This window comes from Melozone crissalis, unplaced genomic scaffold (genome assembly GCF_028551555.1).
Source record: "Melozone crissalis strain CALT ecotype California unplaced genomic scaffold, PUWL_Pcris_2 ptg000006l_1, whole genome shotgun sequence".
Taxonomy (NCBI): domain Eukaryota; kingdom Metazoa; phylum Chordata; class Aves; order Passeriformes; family Passerellidae; genus Melozone; species Melozone crissalis.
In genome coordinates, this window is record NW_026535784.1 from 53,924,580 (window position 1) to 53,942,383 (window position 17,804).

The 17,804-nt window shown below is 43.2% G+C and overlaps 1 protein-coding gene across 2 annotated transcripts in view; it reads right to left on the minus strand.

The window, feature by feature from the left end:
* The window catches only part of WDFY3 (WD repeat and FYVE domain containing 3), a 152,306-nt gene extending 139,272 nt beyond the window's left edge, over positions 1-13,034 (minus strand). The window contains exon 1 of one of the 2 annotated variants that reach the window (XM_054296013.1): positions 12,899-13,034. The gene's annotated coding sequence lies outside the window, so the exon portion shown is untranslated. The remainder of the gene's footprint in view (positions 1-12,898) is intronic. The other variant, XM_054296010.1, reaches the window with a different exon arrangement.
* Positions 13,035-17,804: the final 4,770 nt, after the last annotated feature.

Consider the following 17,804-nt stretch of genomic DNA (forward strand, 5'->3'; position numbering starts at 1 on the left):
GTTGCTCCCAGGAGCAACAGTAGCACTTACATGCCAGACTTAGAAGAACAAACACTGCAAGAGAAACACTAACTGTGAAACAGAGATGGGTCATTCAGCTGGGTTCTTACTTGTGGCAAGCTGACACATTCCTTCTGTCTGCTTGTCCAGACTTGTCAGCATTCTGCTAGCAAGTGGCTGAAAAACCTACAGCCATGTTGATAATCTAAAGTACCTTCAGAGAGCACCTCCTCCTCACCAGCCCAAAGGGAGAACTCCACCACCAAGCAACAAGCACCCAACAGGGCACAAGGGTAAAAAGGTGTCACTAACCAGCCACGTGAAGGAGGAAGGCAACAAAGAGAACAAATAAACACTCAGGGTGACTGAAGAGCCAACAGTGTCAGAGGTACAAAAGAAATATTCCCTCTTAAATTTAATCAAACTTTCTCATACAATTAAAAAGCAGGTACAAATCTCTGCCTATGTCCAAGTGAGACTGACTAGTGCTATTCCCTAAACTGAAAGATGATGAGGAAAAGAGCATTGCATGATGATTGCAACACAATTTTCTTAAGCTTGCAGATCTACAAAGATAGTTCAAAAGAGAAACTGTCTTCCAAGACCTACTGCTGCACAACCAGCACTGCTTTGTCTCCACTTCCATCTCCCTGCCCTGTTGACAATACAACCAGCACACTGGAAGCCGGAAGGAAACAAACTGGTTTAGTACTGGGAGGACCTCATATTCTGAAATTGTCTGATATGCTTAAAGTATTGAGGGGAAATTAAACAAAAAACCTTCACATTGACAACAACCAAACAAAACACAGCACCACAAAAAACACACACCAAAACAACACCAAACCCCACAAAGCAAACAGACACAAAACCCCAACTCCCTCCAAGCCCTCACCTACTGGGTTGATAATTAATTTCCCACCATTTTGAGACTGAATTGTGACTATGATAATGATGATAATGTTATTTAGACAAGCTATATTAGTTCAGATTTGCCAGCCATCTTTCTCAGAGACATTTATATATGCTATCTCACCTGCATTATCAAATTGATCACTTTGAGATAAGCATGGTATCTTCACATGAATATACTCAGTCACTACCAGAGCTGGCACATGCTGCTCAGCATCATTAAACTGATACCTTCAGCTCAGCAACCTACCTTTAATCACATTAAAGGTACACCAGCTAATATAAGAAATAGAAGCCAGTAATTCATGTACCTGGATGAGCACCCTGGGGGAGTAGATGGTAATTACAAAACAATTATTTGGATACAATTATTTGCACCTCTTTGCAGACAGGGCACCTTCCAATCATACCCATTTTAGTACCTCCAAATGCATGGCTATGTGCTAGAAACCGGATTGGGAAGAAGGGATCTGAACACACACAACACAAATCCCAAAAGAACCAGCACGCCCATGGTGACATAAATTACATGACCCTCGAGGGCAGCAGGAGGCATCCCTGAACTGGGGAAGGAGGGGAGGACTTCAAACCAGGCAAAAAATATTACTGCATAAACCAGCACACCAACAGACTACTCTGAGACATCTAAAGGTCAGCCTTCTTATAGCTCAAGAGAGCAACCAGAATACAAATGACTACCAAACACTTCAATATATTTTATTACTGAAAGCTAAATTTATTATTGAAGGTCAAGATAAAGCTAAAAAGAGCCTGAGTCAGCATCTCTGCATGCAGATCATATTTATACAGTTCAGGGCTCTTGGACCAAGCAGATAATGGCATTACAACACATACTGGAAAGTGAGCAAACTCACTTTCAGTATGAAAATGAAACCTCTTAGGACTGGTAACTGGCCAGGAGAACACATTATTAACCATGTAAGATTCTCCCTTAACTCACAGCCATGAATTACACAGAACATCTTTTTAAAAGAGACACCTCCATTCAAATAAAAGATGTTGCAACCACTGCAGCATTGCTTATGTAGATAATCATTTCTTACAGCAGAAAACCATTACAGTCATCCAAAGCTGATCATCACAACTGAAACAACAGATTCTTCAAAAGGCAGTTGTTTTCAACTAAGAAAGGACACCACACAGAGTGAAAAGATGTAATATACTGTAATTATAGGGCTCCAGTACAAATGTTTTCCAGATATTGCTCCGGAACGCCCATGTTCTCTGTCCTCACCTCTTCCTTTACCATGCCTTTTCATTGAAATAAAAACTAATTTAGACCTGGGTAGCTATTCTTCGAGATGAATCAACATGACATTTCAAAACAAACAGAAAATGAGAGTAATCTATTAAGAGGTGTAAATTTTGAGACAGTAGTACAAGCCTACATTCTCAGTACAAGCCTTCAGCTCATGACGGAGCTTTGCCACCATCCTCCCAGACCTGTTCAATATTTTCTTCGAGGTCTTAGAGTCCCATCTCAGGAGTATTCGTTACAAATGGTATAAACTAACATCAACATAAGCATAAGCAATGAAAAAAAGAAAGGGAGGGTGGGAACACCACATTCCTTCTGCAAGAGAGGAGTAAGGAACAGTTTAATGCAATATCTGTAAGCACATCCACTCCACACAGCAAAGCCTAAGCATTATTCTAACAGTACCTGAGAGGAGAGCTGGAGGGCAACACAACTTATTTTTAACCCAAAGATTAAGAGTTACAGTAAAATGGTCAAAACAAAATCCTCATGTCTTGTTTGTCAGACTATGGTTTTTCTTCTCCTACTTACATGCTGCTAATAAAGAAGCTAGGGACAGAGGGAAAGGGACTTATTTTGCTGGTTTTACTTTTTATTGGTAGATTTTTGCTTGTTAACTGGCAAACTAGACATCACCATACTAACAAAATTTAAAAGAAGGCAAAAAAAATTCTGCAAAATTCAAGATACATGCAAACAAATACCTCTTGTCCAGACTAAAAAATAAGTGCGACACTTGAATTAAAGAGAAAATAGCATAGAAAAAAATAAAAGTTTGCATCATGCCTCCATTTTCCATTCATGTAGACAGAGCAATCTTCCTGAAACATTTATACAGCAAACTACTCAAAGACAGTCTTCACACGTTAGTAAGGAAATGCACCACTGTGCACCTACTTTTCTTCTTTAAATATCAAGGCCATTCATGAACCCCAAACAGTGCAGTTCTTTTAAAAACATGGGTTGTTCAGAGATTTCTCATCCAACATTATTTAATGCTGTAACAAGAAAGTGTGACTTCTGACCAGTGTTCTTTACATGCTCCAAGTTAATAGCAAACTTTCAGTCGAGTCAGGGTGCTCCTGACCAAGCTCCTGTACTTCTCCACCTGATTAAGTGCAGGCTCATTTCTTTGAGCACCCACCCTAAGCCAAGTAAAAGGGTCAAAGGGCACTTGTTTGTAATTAATTTAAGTCTACAAAAGCAGCTTGCTTTCTCCTGGGTAGAGGTAAGAGCCCTCTGCAAGCTGTGCTCACTTTTCAACAAGGTTTCCCTCAGCCACTGCTGGCACATCACTGCTGCCCATCACTCCAAGAGCAAACACAGAAGTCTGAGCAACAGACCAGTTATAAGCCCACAAGTGGACAAAAAAACAGTTACAGTAAAATATCCAGTCTTTAATAGCCTACCACATTAAAAAATATTTTACTATCTTCAGTATCATGTGGGGAAAAAAAGAGAAAAAAAATATCACTCTCTGCCTATCTGCCACTGGGCTTCACAGTGGACATGAAACATTCCTATGTCTTCATTTGCTATTTAAAGCATTAAAAAAGCTTGTGCCACACCCTTACCTCTTTCTGTAAAAAGTCAGGCCTCAAACACCATGTTCCCAACCTCTGCAAATGTCCTGCTTCAAGCACGATTACAGATGCCCCTTCCAACAAAAATTTGTCCAGTGTGTTCAAACTTTTCCAGGTGAACCTAAATTTTAAGATGAGTCCTTCCTCACATAATAAAGATGAGTATTCAGAGACAGCAGCAGTCGATTGAACCCAAGTAAAAAAAAAATGCATTTCAATTTACTACGACCCTGCAGTGCTTGAGGTGCTCCACTTTCCTACTCATTGTATTTCAAAGGCAGACAACAAGCATGTCTAGGGACTTCCACCTCAGCACCACAACCCTCAGCTTAATGCAACAAGACAACTCTAGGCTGAATACCACACAATATGAACACCTACTAATGATGGCACCCTTTTCTTTTCCTAAACTACTTAAATAAGCTTATTCTCATACTCTGTGCTATTACGTTTTCATTAGAAATGTTTATCCTTACTCAAGTGGCAAGTTCAACTTCATCCTGCAAAGGATCATGGAAAAGAGGATAGACAGGAAAGCAGAAGAGTGTTTTCATCTTTTAAATTTATTCTGTTTGTTCCAGAGGAACCTAAACCCTCACCTTGGTATATTCTCTACTCAATCTAAGCTACTTCAGACAAACATCAACTATATTGATCTCCTCCTCTAAAGAAAGATCACAATGCAAAGACACATAGCTAGACTAAAAAGATTTTTCCAAGTATGTTACTTGCAGTACACACACCTCCTCTGCTTCCTTTTATTAAAAAGGAGAAAAAACCCAAACAATCACATAATCTGTATTTGAAGCATACAATATGTGTATATGTGCTTTACTGAAATAAAACTAGGTTATAACTTTAGGGTTTATCTGATCAGTAGGCCATCCCAATTCATAGCAGGGAAGTTTATGTGCTGACTTTGGCTGGAGTAGAGTTCATTTTATTCAGAGTGGCTGGTATGGGGGTGTGTTCTGGATTTATGCTGAACTCAGGGTTGATAATACAGAGACGTTTTTGTTATTGCTGAGCAGTGCTCACACAGAGCCAGGGCCTGTTCTGCCCTTTGTACCAGCCACACCAGCAAGGAAGCTGAGGATGCTTGGGATGGTGGGAGGAGACACTGCCCAGACAGGTGACCCCAGCTGGCCAAAGGGATATTCCAGACCATGTGACATCATGCCAAGTATACAAAGTGAGGGGAAGAAGGAAAGGGGAGTGATGGCGTTTGTCTTCCAAATAAATGGTTATGCATGATGGGGCTCTGCTGTCCTGGAGAAAGCTGGTCAGCCCATGGGAAGCAGGGAATCCATTCCTTGTTTCACTCAGCTTGTGTGTGTAGCTCTTGCTTTCCCTGTTAAAATGCCTTGATCTCAACCCACAAGTTTCCCAGCTTTTACCCTTCTGACTCCCTCCCCATTCCTGGTGCAGTGCAAGTGAGCAAGTGGCTCCATGGGGCTTAGTTACCAGCTGGGGATAAACCCTGACACTGTACAAGTAATTAAAAAATAAAAAATCCTGTTACTTATACAGCACATCTAGAGTCCTGTCTGTACAAAAACACCACCAGCTGAACTACAAGGGCTTTCAACAGACAGCAGGGAAGCCATGGTCTCCTCTGTCTTGATCCAACACTGCTGGGAACATGGCTATGTTGCTGGAAAGAAATGCAAGCAAAATATTTCTGTCTCCAGAAATTGCTACAGTCAACATAAGACATGTTGCTTTACACACTCTAATCTAATAATGAAAAGCTTGAGAAGATACTCCCTGGTTACTTCATGACCCACTCAAAATCTAAATTAAGTATTCATCACTAGCTTAGGCTCACTGCTCAGAACCGTTAAAAAGAAACTTTTGCAAACCTAATTAACAGGCAAATTATCATTTTCTTAGACCATATCCATAGAGACTTTGTTTTTACATTTGTACTGTGGCTCACTGCTCAACTGCTGACTCAAGTATCAGTATTTAACTTGTGATGCAATACCAAAACGGTTTCTATGCCTATTCCACATGACTGCTTATAAAACTATAACAAATGTTTACTTCTGCCTGTTCAGATAGGCATTCTTTCTTCTGCAAGTGTAAAGAAACTCCCAAATAAAATAAATTTCACTCCTCCTCAGTCACCTTATCAGACAGGAAACCAGTGATGACAAGAATATTACCAGCTCTGATCACAGCTTTCTCAGTCTCATACCTGTGGCACTCCAGCTCAGAGAATTTTGCCATGTGAAGATTCCAAAGATGACATAACCCTCACAAGTTGTGGGGAAAAAATGACAACTGCATGCTTAAGGCTCAAAATCAAAAAAGAAATCAATTTGCTTTGTGCTTTCAATGCTTTAAAAGCCGTAACTTGAGCCAATCTCTCTACTGAGGGCCTACACCATGACACTTCAACTCTGAGAACAACAAAAGGCCCAACTTTCACATTAAGAAATGCATTCTTCAGCTGTTTTGTCTGTCATTCTGCCATGTGATACATTCTGTACTCTGTGCACTCATGCAAATACAAACCAAGGCCTCACCTCGTTCCTGGCTCTCACTTGAAGACCCAAGGACCTCCTTAAAATCCCATTAGAAGTAAACAAGCCTTGGCAAGCATACAAATGCAGAACCAAATCCTAAGACCATCAATGGCACTCAATGCTATCAGGGTGGTGAATTCCTGTCTCTTGGTTCCAATACTCCTTTGGTTGTCTTCAGGCAACTGTTCAGTTTGATTTTTTGTTGCTTTAGAGGGTTTTGTTGGGGCTTTTTGGGGGTGGTTTTTTTGTTTGTTTTTTGGAGGTTTCCCCCTAAACTTAAGTATAATTTCTGAGCTTGCTTCCACGCATCGCTGGCCCCCTCCCTGCTCTGCATACTTTGGCTGCAGGAATCATGGGAACTGGTACTGCCACTGATGCCTCCCTACCATAAAAGCAAGCCTCCCCTAGAATAGCTCTCTGCCACAGGCTGATACTCCCCACTGGTCTAATAAACCTCAGACAAAAGCTCAGGCTCATTATGCCAAGTGCTCTTACATCTGATTAACCTTCTCAGGGAACTTCACCTAAGGCACTCTGAACAGTCTGTCTTTCTCCCTTTCGGGATTGCCCATCATCCAAGCACTTTAAAAGTCTTTAGAAAGTTTTATTACCAACCCAAGTTGATACTTTGGCATATTTTATCCCTCTCTATCCTCTAAATAACATATCTTCTGGACACCCCAAGCATTTGCTTAGCCCTGCAATTTCTCCTACTATTTCCCGTATCTCAAATTAAACAAAAAAAAAAAAAAAAAAAAAAAAAAAAGAAGGATATGCTTACAGTGCCAAACAACCAAATAGAGACTTTAGGAAGTTCCTGCTGTACAAACCCCCTCTTCCTGTTACAGCCCATCAGTGAGCTCAGATTTTGGTTCTCAACAAGAACCAGGGATAAAAAGCAACACTATTTATCACCATGGCATTCAAACACATTCCACTTGCTGAAGCAACATGCCATCACCTATTCACACAAATCAAACCATCCTGCTTTGGACAACAGCGAGATTTTCACCATGTCTTCAGATGAAAAGAATAAATCATCTGGTAATGTAAGAACATAAAACGTGGTTCACTTGCACCCACATTCCACCTGGCAGAATGATACTGAGAAAAGCAGCACTAGGTAGAGCTACTCTCTCATACTCAAGGCATGGTGATCGCTCTGACAAAAGCTGCAGTAAAACAGAAAGCCAGATGTACATTTTTCTCAAGAGCTACAGATCGACACTCTCACTGAAGTCATCACATTCCAAAATTGAAAGACCCCAAAAAAAAATCCAAAACACCTAAGAACGTGTAGGAGTATCCTCTCCTTCTAGCCATGTGTCTATCTTTGCACTACCAAATTGTCAGCTCTGAAGGCTTGGGGTTTTTTTCCCATTTGCTTATTTGATATAGCTGGTTTAAGATAAGGATCAATGTTGCTAACTCCCCCTTAATTTTGAAATCCTTCACTACAAATCCTCAAATGCAAATTCAAAATCAAAACTGTCACAGCCATTAGTAAGAAAATGTATGATTTGATAGAGGGACCAACTTTATAGTTAAATCGGTCTGACTTTTCTAAGGTAGATGTCTTAGAATTGGAAAAAGAAGCTTAAGTTACCCATGGAACTGATGAACACTCACCCAGCCTGAAAAAGCAGGAATTTATCTCTTACATGCTTACAGTGCAACAAAAAAAAAAAAAAATCTGTAGAGCAAGAGAGAAAGGGATGAAATAAGCCACCTGGAAAATCCACTTCTTCTATGTGTTTTCAAATTTATTATTGTCTGTACATTAGGTTAGCCAACCTGATCAAAGCTTTTTCTATGTCATATTGTAATAACAATGGAAATAACAATATTCGTGATGGTGTAAGAACTAAAGATCCTATTAATGCATTTCTGATTGTTATAATTCAGATGCATCCGTCTCATCTTTCGCTGACATTTCTTAAAATTTGCCCAGAAATGAGAAGCCACTTGCCTTCATACCACTCAACATCCCTTATTGTTTATGGCTTCCACACAATTCCCTCTTTCCTAGCATAATACTGTTCTAGTGCATTTGAAATTTCAGAAGGTATTTTTTTACATGTGCAAGTTCTGCAAATCTGTTCCTATTCTGCAATATGTGAGAAGCATTACAAGTCACATGCTCAAGACAGGCGGAAATCCATCACAGGGTAGTGATGAAACACCAAAACCAGCAAAGTAGTCAAACCCCTCTTCCCTCACAGGAGAAAGATCCCAAAAGATAGCATGTAGCTCTCACTGGAATAAAGTAATTCCAAAACATCAAACTTCCCGCCCCCCAAATCTCAATACAGTTTTACTTCCACTATCACAGCTTTGCTCAACAGGTAGGGAGAGAAAAAAAGAAAAAAATACACCATAAGAAGAAGCCAAAAATATTCCCTGCTGTCATTCAAAATTTCAAAAACATCAGCACAATGGTCAAAAATCATATCAATTGCACATTTGCACACAGAACAAAAATCAGAAAATTTTGCCCCAGAGCTTTCATGGGAAAAAACTAAAGATGTAGGTCATCTTCACTCACAAAAGACTTGAAGGAAAGAAAAAAAAATCTCCTGCATACTTAGAGCAAAGCAAATAGAAAAGGAACAAGACCTATTCTTCCTTCTTTGGACTGAACAAAGCAGCCCTTCTCACTTGTTTTGAAAGCCTTGACACCAGCCAAGAGCTCCTAGCTCTTGGAATAAGAAAGTTCCCCCAACAGTGACACCAGCACCTGAGACTACGCCATGCCCTCCCCAGCAAGATGTTGCCATTCCGTCCTCAGAGCAGTCACCAAGCCCCTGTTTGTACCAGGGAGCTGCTGTACACATTTACCTGCAATATCCAGAAGAACAGGGGATGTGACTAAAAAGCCAAAGCCTGCACTACTGCCCCATCAAACACGGGTCGCCTGCCAAGCAGATGCTCTCAAGGCTGGATCACCACTAACACATACTCTGTCCTGCAAAGCTTGCAGGGCTCTCACCTGAGCCAAGAAGCTGCTCTCACCTCCCCAGCAGTGACTTCAGTTAAAATGTTACATCCTGCCAGCAGGATTTTGTACCCAACAAAAGGACATGGCAACACTTTCTGTGCTGTCTGTGGGACAGCAGCTTAAAACAAATGCACACAGGAGCCTTATCATGTCCTCCCCAGCCTGGACAAGGTATGAACAGCCCAGCAGCAGGATGAAAGTCTCCAGCAGAAGATAAACAGTTTCACTCTTCCATTATGAAACTGTAAACGAAATGACAAAGTTAAAGAGAGCTGTTCTAGGAGATATGACAATCTTACATCAATGCACCTCAGTCCTTCAACACATGAAGGCTTAAAGACTCAAGCTGTTGGTCACTTAGGACAGATAAGTAACAAAAAAGTACTTCTTAAAGCAACCAGCATTCCAAACACATCAAAGAAACTGACATTTGTATGTATTGGTCATACCTTGGACATTTCCAATAGTGTACTATTGCAATCAGCAACACCAGCAGGATGAAAAAAAAAAAGAATCAAGAAGGAAACCAGTGAAGTTAAAAGCTTCTATATTAAAGCTATGAGGAAATAATTTGTTTTCCACCTATACACATATCCAGAAATTGTACTGTGGACCAACAGAAAATTCTATTTCCCATTACAAAATGCAAGTTACATCCTAGTAACACATCATAAGAATAGACTTCCATGGTACTAATTACCAGAGAAGTAATCAAGCAATAGGGGGTAAATTGTGACTTAGATGTATGGTTTCTCACAGCATACTTTATCTGAACTCTTCAAAATCTGTTTATTTTGGACAAATGACACAAGACTTCCTCATGGCAGGAAGTCCTGCAAGTCAAAGGCCACTGTTGAAACAGTATTTCCACTATTTTGCAATAGCGACTAAAATCACTTACAGACATGAACAGAACTGCTAATTAACATGAACAGATTTACCTCTGTCAATTTAACCATCCAAGAGGGAATCACTTTTTTCTCTTTACATTTTTCAGCTTAGCACGTCTTCAGAATCCCAAGTAATGGCCCAAAATCCAGCCACAGAACAATTCATATCAACATTTGGGAAGTGAAACACCATGTTACAACAACAAAGTTTCCAAACAATCTCATGACAGTCCTGAGCATTCCAAAGGGTAAGCAGAACATCTGTCCACACCCACCCCCCTTCCCTGCACATAAAGCACCACTGAAAGTTTCCTGAATGCTAAAAAGCCCACAGAACACTTGTGGAAAACTGTGAATTAGTTAATGCAAGGTTGCTGGATGTGAAACACACTGCTGAATTCCTCTAACAGCAACACACATCAATACATCCTGAAGACCTGCTCACCTTGCACACTCGTGCCAGTTTAGCTCCACTAAGCCAGAATTAAGTACCAAGGTTTGAGTAGCAGCTGTCACAGGCAGCTGTCACATCACCTTCTCAGACCACTCCTGTACCAAGATAATGTAGCCTTGTTATATCAAGGTTGAAATTACCAATTACTATAATTATTTTTTTATTTAGCATCTTTCTGCTACCACTTTGAACAAAAAGACAAGCGTTCTTTTCCCACAGTCCTGTTCTCTTCCCTAGTACTGTGTGGTAGCAGAACTACCAAGTAGCTGATCTCGATGTACTGAACTGGAAACAAACAACTGACTGGACACACCAACCCTTAAACCTTGATACAGAAATGTTGTATTACATCTTCAAATGGGTGCTGAAGATACTAAGTCACAGCAGCATCATGATTAACTAGATAATCAGCTGGCTAAAAGATGCAATATGACCATAAAAACCAAAACATACTACATTTTTATTCCAAGTCTAGAAGCCTAAAATTGCCCAACTAGAAAAGTAAATGTGCCCAGTTCATAGCAAACACATACCAAACATCCTCCAATCTGATATTTGAGGGATTCTTCTACCCAAAACACCTTGTTATCAACAGTGTTGAGTATTCCAGAGCTGGCTCCAAATGAGCTCAACAGACCCACACCACACAGTGAGGAGACACCCACTCACAGTCCAAACGTGCAGCTGAATTTAGACTGCCAGCACATCTTGACCAGGGCCATGGAACAAAGGCACAATGCCACATGAACATGGACACATTTCCAGGACATGATGCCTGCCTGCCTACAACCTAAAAGCAAAGAAAGACACTTAGCTGCCTTACTGCCACTGACCAGTTCCCACAGCAGGTAAGTTCATATCTTCAAATGCTGTATGTCTACCAAGATGGCGCAGGATGAATGAGATATCGCAGAAATGTCTGTTCACACAGACTGTACAATTTATTCACATAGCCTACTTCAAGATACTGCTAGCTTGTCACCAAATTGTGCCAAGGATGCAATCAAGCTGGCTCTCTGCAGAGCCTGACTGGATCCATAAGATTCTGTGCACTCAGGAATATCCTACAGCTGTACAGCCATAACTGGGCACAGAAGCGTGCACAGGTATCGGGGAGCAACCCAGCTTCAGTGAAGAAAAATAACTTCTGTTAGCTACAACATGCAAAAATTACTTCTCTTAACAGGAAACCCACCACTTGTTTTTCCTAGTAAAATTTCATGGTCCAATAGATGGACACGAATGGACCTCGTCACAAACCAACATTACCAAGAAACCAAAATTCAGTCATTAAAATAAGGCCAGGACTCACAGGTCTACACTGAAATCTTGCAAATTACTCTAGTTAGTAAAAAGAATTTCAGTTAAATCATTCATGAAACTCTAGGTCAAAATAAATACATCTGGTTCTTTGCACTTCTTCCATAAGTGTTTTGCTATGCAGGCACAGTTAGAAATTATAGTCTTAACATTTCAAGGTGAACATCACACAGGGTTTCAGCATCCAGCTGAAACTGACTAGTCTCTATGCAAACCTCTCCATTGCGTGGACCACCTCTCAGAACTGCAGGGGGAAAACCACGCTCAAGACAAGGAGCAGGTACTTCAGCAGCCCCGCAAATCCACCCAATACCACGTTCCGAACCCTGTCCCCAGGGACGCACCGGGGACAAACCCGTCGGGTTCTGTAACTTCAATGTCCCTGCCGCACCGCGGGGTCGACAGCTCCAGGCTGCCGCCAAAATCAGTACCCGCATGAAAAATCAAAATAAAACGCGGGGGGGGGGGGGGGGGGGGGAGGCGACCCGACCCATCGCCTGTGAGCCGCCCAGGGCCCGTGGCGGCCCCCCCACATTCCCTGCAGGCCTCCCCAGGGCCGGGGCCGCCGGGCCCCTCCCGCACCCCGCCGGGGCTCCCGCGGGAAACCCGCCCGCCCCAGCCACAACAAAGGCGGTCGGAGCGGCCCAGCGCTCGCGGGGCTCCTTCGCGACCCCCGGCCTTCCCCCGGGCCCCCCCCGGCCGCGGCCCCTGCATTGGAGCCGGAGGAGGGGTGCCCGCGCAGTGACAATGATCGGCCGCCCCCGGCACCTGCGCCGCCGCCCCCTCCTCCAGCCCGGCCCGGCCGCTCGGCATCCCCGGGCAGCGGGGCCTGCGGCCGGGCCGAGGGGGCGCCGGGTCTCCCCGGGCCCGCCGACGGCGCAACAAAGCGGCGGGGCCCGGGAGGCGGCGGGCAGCGCCAGCGGGCACTCACCGGGGGGCAGCAAGGTCCCGGCGGTGCGGCTGTGCCGGCCCGGGGAGGGGGCGGCGGGCGGTTCGTCCCTCCTCGCTCTCCTCTCTGCGCTGCGCTCTCTCTCCGCGAGCAGGGCTCGGCTCGGGGGGGGTTACGCGGCGCGGCGGCCGCGGCCGGGCGGTGCGGGCCGGGCCGGGAGGACGGCTCCTCCCGGGCGGGCTCCGGCGGGAGACGCCGCCGCCGCCGCTGCTGCACCGTCCGGGCGCCGGGGTCGTCCCGGCCCCATTAAGGCCGGGCCGCGCCGAGGGGGCCGCGGAGGGAGCGGGGCCGCTCCCCGCGGCGGCTGGTGGCCATCTTAGTCCTCCTCCTCCTCCTCGGCGCCGCGTGCCCCCTCCCCGCCCGGCTGCCAGCGCTGCCTCCTCCCTCCGCTCCTCCTCCTCCTCCTCCCACTGCTCCCGGCTGGCTGCGGTCGGTCCCGCGGCCCGGCGAGGCCGCCCGAGGAGAGCCGCTTGGTCCTGGCAGGCCGTGAGCCTGCTTCTTAATTCTGGGGTTTATTGCAATTATCTTACCTTTTGGAGCGGTGGGTTTGGCTTCTCCCCGTTCTGTGACAGAATTCCCACTCCTCTAGCGCTGCCCGCCCGTGTCCTTTCCCTCTGCCCCGCCGCCACAGGCCCGAGCAGCTGACACGCGAGGAGAAGCCGTCCCGAGCAGGGACCTGGATGTGTCATGAGAACGGGAGTGCAGGTCAATGCCGGAGCAAATAACCCACCCTTGAGCTGGGCTTGAGGTGCTTTCCCTTTTGCTCTTTGTCAAGTATACATCTAGGGAAAGTCCTCTGGATATCCCTAGTGCCAAGCACAGAGAGGATTGTATGCCTGTGCTAACCAACCACTCACATCTGTATGATCCAGATGTTCAAACAGAATTAGTTACCCTTTTCCTACTAATCCAAAACTCCTGTTAAATTCCCAAAGACGAAGGACTCCTTTTGTCCGCAGGACAAAACTTCGTTTTAGCCTTGCGCTGGGCACAGAGTGCAGGGTGTAACTGCACCCCGGAGGCGAGCTTCATCCACTTGGACACTCCTGAGGAGCAGTGCAAAGGTGTGTCCACACGTGTGTGACCAGATATCCTTCTGCCTTTTTCCAATCACTTATAAGCTTACCTCCTCTAAGAAATCAGCTGCTAGCAGCCATTCATTCTCTAGCAGTTTTGTTTGGTTTTTTTCTTTTTTGTTTACAAGATCCCTTCTGAAGCCTTCATTGAAAAACCAAATAGCAGTTTGGAGAATCTGGCTGCAGGGGTAAAAGCTGCAATAAAAAACGCACAAACCATCTGAGACTTTTATGTTTCATTGGCAAATTATCACAAGCACCAGGAACCAGGACCATTGCCTCTTGCCTGTGCTACAGGGGTTTATTAAGGGAAGCTGTGTACTCTGTTGTGCTCGAGGATAAATGGAGTAAGCACCATTTATCCATTCTTCTTTCTCTGGCTGTTAGCATCAAACATGTAAATGCACTTAACGTTTTTTCTGGCTAATGTTCTGCTGTTCAGCTGGCAGTGGAAATTATCCAGTCCCATTCGGATGGGAAAAACTGCTTAAAACTTACAGATGTCTTGACTTAGGCTAGCTCTTCTTCAGCTCCCAAGAAGCATTCACTGTAGACAAAAATATAACTCCAAGCAAAGAAAGCCTACTTCTCCCAACTGAAAAATAAAATAAACAAGGAAAAGTGTGTAACATCCTTGCCTACACAATACAGTGCCATCTTTACTTGTTAAAGACACCTTCATGCGTTCAAAATTCACTGTGTGGCCAGAAGCAACATTTAGCCCAGCTCAGGGGAGCACTCCAGGCTATAGTTTGGCTTGGAATAGAGCTAACTGTCCCTTTGCAATACCTGTATTTTTTTCTGTGCAGGACAGTCAGTGGAGAACCAAGAAAGAAATCATGCACAGTATATCAGCCATAGTCCTGTCGCAACAACTGTAATATGATCAGTGGCAGAAGATCTTAACGCAGTTGGTATTCTTGTGTCTCCCAAGAAAAACTTAAATTTTATTCCATGTATATCTTGTTTTGCCCCTCCTAATAAAATGCTTACTTTTGCCTACTTTTTAAACATAAAGCATTATAACTTCTTCCCAACCACTCTTTGCAGCCTTCCATTCCCACGTGACCTGAAATTGTCACTGTCTGCTACAGAAAAAAAATACATTTGTCTATGGCTAAGGCCATATAGGAAATGTTACAAGGATAAGTAGTTCTATTATCATTATAGTGCAAGGATTCCATATCACCAGAGTTTTGGACCTCCTCAATGTTTCTCACAGCCAGCTCCTCTAAGCACTGACTATCCCTGGTCCTTGCAGCAGCCATCTGACTCCAGATCCCACCAATCCACTCTTTTATAACACTGTTCTTATTGGCTACAGGTGTGGCCTGTTAACATCAGGCCTGCTCCTAATCTTTAGTAATTGGTTCAGCTGCAACTCTTTGGGGGATAAGATTACATTCTCTACCACCTTCATTTACCCACACTGTATCCCCCCTACAGGGATGCCTTTCTGAGGGCACTCCCCATGTTTTGGAGGCATCATATAGCAATGTATACACAGAAAGGAAAATATGTGTGTTGGGCTGCTTGCTATCACATACCAGACTAACATGATTTACCTACCCCTTGAGTGAAGGCTAAGCCCAGGAGTCAGTGGAAAATATGTTTCTGCTACAAAACTGCCAGGGTCTCTCAGTCCATTCAAAGCTAATATGCACTGAATTTTTATGGATGCATTCTCCAGCCATGCCAGTCCTAGAAGCAAAACCACAATGAACTCTGCTAGGCAGAATTTGGCCCCGTTTGGTGTTTTCATTCTAAACGGCAGCAAAGGGAAGCACTGATTCCATCAGTTTGTTCCAACAATTATTTCACTTACTGTGCAAGATGCAGCCTATGAATGGTACAGAGCAGTTACACTTTACAAAACAAACAATCTTCTCCCTGTAATTTACGCGTAGGAGGAGACTTGTATCTTTCTTAGGTAAAGTTTTATCAGGACCTATCTGAACGAGCTCTACTGAGTAAGAATCAAAGCTAACAGAGACGGTGCTATTCCTAATTTATTGTAAGTAGTGGGAAATCAGCAAAATCCCCCAGGATGGCAGTGGGAGTTGCAGGGACAGCTGTATGCTATGCCAGATACACTTTTTGCTGCATGCCAAGTTACACTGTTTTTTTCTTCTTGTCCAGCTAATGTTCATTGCATTCCTATTTATAGTTCCCATCTTTTGGTCAGTTGTCACAGTTCCAAAATAAATAATGGCAAGCTGTAATGTTCCATACTGAGTGACACCAGACACTCTTTTTACCTTCTCAGCATCTCTCCTCTCACAAAGCTCATCACGGGTACCTGCTTGTCTTTCTCAGAGAAGGTGTGAAATAGTAATTACAGAGCTATAGTTAGACAAAAGAAAGTATTTACAGTTCATCTTTCTTCCACTTTGCAAAGCAACTGTGCACAAGGGATTGCATCAATCATTAAAAAAGTGGAGATATATTTAAATGTCTTTGCCTTCTTTTTTAGAGGGTAAGGTGAAACTAACACAATTGACTTCCAGCAGTGCAATGCCACTCCACTTTCAGGTGAGATGCTCATATACTTCCATTGCATTTATTTCACACATCTTGGGCATAAAGCTACATCTGTCCTCTTTGCATATACTAGCTTAAGGCAAAGTACAGGCAAGTCCAGAACTGGAAAGAAATTACTACGAGAAAGTGAGATAAAGTAGAAGGAATTTTGTTGTGTTTTTTTTTTTTTAAATTAGAATTTTTTAACAGAAAAAAATGGCACTGTTTCCCAAATTTACACAGCCTAATATTTTAATCATACAGGATTCTTAATATTTCCTCTGAGAATTACTCTTCCCTCCCTCCTTCTTGCTTGTTTACAGATAGTTTTCAGTATTAAATAAGAGGAAGGGTGGGGCTGTCGAGGATCTAGTGCCCCTGTCCTGTGACACTCATGTTGAACTTGACTGAAATTTGAAAAATAAAATAAGTCCCTTGTCACACATGTTCTTCAGAAAAATAATGGCCTGCTTGTCATAAGTTAATAAATTATACAATCCCCAAATGGTCTACTACTGAGCTCATAGCATTTGTAAAACATTAACACAGTCACCACAGCAGAAACACCAGCAACCTGATGGACTAACAAAGAAAGCAGCAGCCAGGGCTGCTACCCCTTCACCCTCTAGGGCCCAGCAATCCAGCCCCTCTTTGAATAAACAGCCTTTCTTATGTTGTCAGTGTTAGTCACATGGTTCAAATAAAAAACCATTTGCATCCCAGTGCTGCAGAATCCAAGTTTAAAGGTAGATAATTTAAGAATAGTTTGTTATAGCTGGACATAATGTGTAGGTTTTTTTCTTCAGAGACAAAACCACCAACAAAGTGGCATTGTAAGCAAGAACGTGAGGATGAAGGGAAGAAGCAGAACAGAGGATGGTGAGATAACAGAATCCCAGCTTGCATAGCTTTAGGCCATGTCTGTAACTGTAAAAAAACCCAGAGCTTGCAGTTTAGTTCTCAAAATCCCTGCTCTGCTTCAGATTTTTTGTCCAGAACTGGGTTCTTGCGATGGAGGTTACAAGTCTAGTAGCACATAACTTGTCATATGTAAGTTGTGTATAATGAAATATTATTCAAGGAATAAAGCATCAATAGAAAAGGACACATGCCAAACTTGCCTGGTGACAAGTATTACATTGGACACGAGTGTATATGGAAAAGAGCATGTAGTTAACAAGAACATCAAATAAACTTCATGATACTTAATATTTAGAGGATGTGGAAAATTTGGAGGTCAGAGCTGTATTCTGTGGGTCTAAATTTTTGCATACCTGTTTGCTAATGATTCT